The sequence below is a fragment of the Triticum urartu genome, chromosome 4 (assembly GCF_003073215.2).
Source record: "Triticum urartu cultivar G1812 chromosome 4, Tu2.1, whole genome shotgun sequence".
Taxonomy (NCBI): domain Eukaryota; kingdom Viridiplantae; phylum Streptophyta; class Magnoliopsida; order Poales; family Poaceae; genus Triticum; species Triticum urartu.
The window spans coordinates 76,455,009-76,458,694 of NC_053025.1; positions in this window are offsets into that span (position 1 = coordinate 76,455,009).

Sequence of the window (3,686 nt, forward strand, 5' to 3'; positions counted from 1 at the left end):
GTTGACTTTGTGCCTGGCGATTCATCCAAATAGTTCATCATCGGCGCTAACTTGGATCCGAAATAGGAAAGCGCGCTCATCGAGTTCATCCGTGAGAACCGGGACATCTTTGCATGGAAACCTTCAGACATGCCGGGTGTCCCGAGGGAACTCGCTGAGCACACTCTTAATATCGATCCAAAGTTCAAACCTGTCAGACAGTTTCTTTGGCGGTTCAATGAAGAAAGGCGCAAGGCCATTGGAGAAGAGGTGGCTCGGCTCTTGGAGGCCGGGTTCATTGTGGAGGTCTTTCACCCAGAATGGTTAGCTAACCCGGTGCTCGTGCTAAAAAAGAACGGCACCTGGCATATGTGTGTGGATTACACAAATTTAAACAAGGCCTGTCCGGCTGATCCGTTTGCTCTTCCTCGTATTGATCACATCATTGATGCTACGGCGGGTTGCGCGCAGTTGAGTTTCTTAGAAGCTTACTCCGGGTATCATCATATTAAGATGGCAGTCAAGGATCAAGAGAAAACAACGTTTATAACACCTTTTGGGGCGCTCTGCTATGTGTCTATGCCTTTTGGGCTCAAGAGTGCTCAGGCGACTTACCAACGGTGTGTGCAGAATTGTCTTCATGATCAAATTGGGCGCAATGTTCATGCGTATGTGGATGATCTAGTGGTGAAGTCCAGAGAAGAGGAAACCTTGGTCACAGATCTGAAAGAGACTTTTGATAATCTTCGGATTTACAAGATGATGCTTAACTCGGCCAAGTGTGTTTTTGGAGTACCAGCTGGCAAACTCTTGGGCTTTCTGGTGTCTAACCGAGGTATTGAAGCTAACTCGGAGAAGATCAGGGCAATTACATCTCTGGCCAAGCCAACCTGCGTCAATGATGTTCAATGACTGGCGGGTCGTGTGGCTGCTTTGAGCCAGTTCATAAGCCGATTAGGGGAAAAGGCTATGCCTCTGTATCAGTTGATGAAGAAAATGGATGTGTTTGTTTGGAGTGATGCTGCGAACGCCGCTTTTGAGGATCTGAAGGCACAACTGGTTGAGCCACCGGTCCTAGCTCCTCCAATTGAGAAATAGCCGCTATTATTATACGTAGCTGCCAACTCACGGGCTGCCAGTGTGGCTATGGTGGTAGAGTGCAAGGAGGCTGTCAAAGAGCATCCGGTTCAGCGGCCGGTTTATTATGTCAGTGAAGTGTTAATTGAGTCTAAGAAATGATATCCACATTGGCAGAAGCTTATTTATGGAGTGTTCATGGCAAGCCAAAAGCTTAAGCATTACTTTCAGGGACATCCAATCACTGTGGTTAGCTCTGCTCCTTTGGGAGACATTATTCAAAATAGAGAAGCTACAGGGCGAGTAGCCAAGTGGGCAATTGAGCTTGGGTCTCATGGGCTGAAGTATGTTCCACGCACTGCGATCAAGTCTCAAGCTTTGGTTGACTTCATCAATGACTGGGCAGAGATGCAGATGCCAGAAGAAAAGACAGACAACACATATTGGACTATTCATTTTGATGGGTCCAGGCAATTAGAAGGCTCGGGGGCTGGAGTTGTATTAACTTCCCCATGAGGTGATAAATTTTGTTATGTGTTACGATTGATGTTTCCGTGCACTAACAACGCAGCAGAGTATGAAGCATTGCTCCATGGTCTTCGAGTGGAAAAGGAGATGAGCTTGAGCTAGGTTAGATGTCTTGGTGATTCAGATCTAGTGGCTCAGCAGGTGTCTGGCAAGTGGGATTCCAAAGACCCTCTCATGGCGGCTTATCACCGAGAGGTCGATGCGGTTGCAGGATATTTTAAAGGTTATTAGGTGGAACACATTGACCGTCGAAAAAACGAAGCAGCTGATGCGTTAAGCCGGATGGGGTCTCAACGTAAGCCAATACCACCCAACACCTTTTTAGATGTTTTGCATCACCCCTCTGTCAAGTTTCCCACAGAACAATATTTAGTTGTTCCTGACCCGGAGGCGCGGTTGGTGGCGGCTCTTCATGTCATCCCAGATTGGACGGTGCCGTTTTTGGCTTACATGACCCGGGGAGAATTGGCAGCGGATGAGACCCTGGCTCGACAGATAACCCGGCGGTCTAAGTCCATGACGATTTCGGATGGAGAGTTATTTCATTGTAGTGTTTCCGGAGCATTTCAACGGTGTGTCTCCCCCGAAGAAGGTCAAGAAATCCTTCGTGAGATCCATGAAGGCGATTGTGGTCATCACGCCGGGTCAAAATCCTTAGTGGCCAAGGCGTTTCGTCATAGTTTTTACTGGTTGAAGGCTCGCACTGATGCGGAAGATCTGGTCAGTAGATGTGATGGTTGTCAGAAATTCGCACGACGAGCGCATGTGCTGGCTCAAGAGCTCCGGATGATTCCAATAACTTGGATGTTTGCAGTCTGGGGGCTTGACATGGTGGGACCTTTCAAAAGGTCTAAAGATAAAAAGACACATATCTTGGTGGCTGTTGATAAATTCACTAAATGGGTTGAGGCGGAGCCTATGAGTAAGTGTGATGCAGCCATGGCGGTTCAGTTCATGAAGAAAATAATCTTTTGTTTCGGTTTTCCACACAGTATTATCACAGCCAATGGCACTAATCTATCCCAAGGGGCTATGGAAGAGTTTTTTCAGTGAGAGCACATCCGGCTTGATGTTTCTTCTGTAGCTCATCCTCAATCCAATGGTCAAGCTGAGAGAGCCAATCAGGAAATTCTGAAAGGCCTAAAGCCCCGGCTTATGGTTCCTTTACAGCGAACGCAGGGTTGTTGGGTAGAGGAGTTGCCTTCAGTGTTATGAAGCATCAATACTACACCCAACAGGTCTACGGGTTACACACCCTTCTTCATGGTTTATGGGGCAGAAGCAGTATTGCCCAGTGACATCCGTCATGACTCGCCCCGTGTGGCGGCTTATGTTGAAGCTAACAATGAAAAAGCCAGACAGGATGCGCTTGACTTGTTGGATGAAGAAAGAGACTTAGCAGCAGCACGGTCAGCAATCTATCAACAGGACCTGCGTCGTTATCACAGCTGCCGGGTTCCAGGACTTTTCAGGAAGGCGACTTGGTGCTCCGGCTCATCCAAGATCTTTCAGATGCACACAAGTTATCCCCACCTTGGGAAGGACCCTTTGTGGTCAGCAAAAATTTAAACAACGGGTCTTACTACCTCATTGACATTCGAGAGCATGCAGACTCGCGTAAGTCAGAAGAGGAGACCCGCCGGCCGTGGAACATTGCTCAACTTCGGCCGTACTATAACTGAGCCACCGGCTCTCATCATGTACATACGTTCACATTGTATATACGATGATAAGCAATAAAGTAAGACCATTGGTCTCTTTTATTTTCAAAGATTATGCATCTTTATTATTTTTCACAAATGACTATTAAGGATTTGATCATATTTGAATCAAGTTTAACCTTTTCTAGTCCGGCTTATGATCGTATTCGAATCTAGCTGTAAATCACATGGTCACTTGGGGGCTTCCTGTTCAAACATAGGTCGTATTTGAACCAAAGAGAACATAGTTGTAGTAACCCTTTTGATCGGCTCAAAGCCAAACTCACTTGGGGGCTTCTTGATCATATCTGAATCATAGCTTAACCCCTTTTGAGCCGACTTGGATCGTATTCGAATCAGGGTCGTTAAAAACCTCTCAAGGTCATTTGGGGGCTTCCTGTT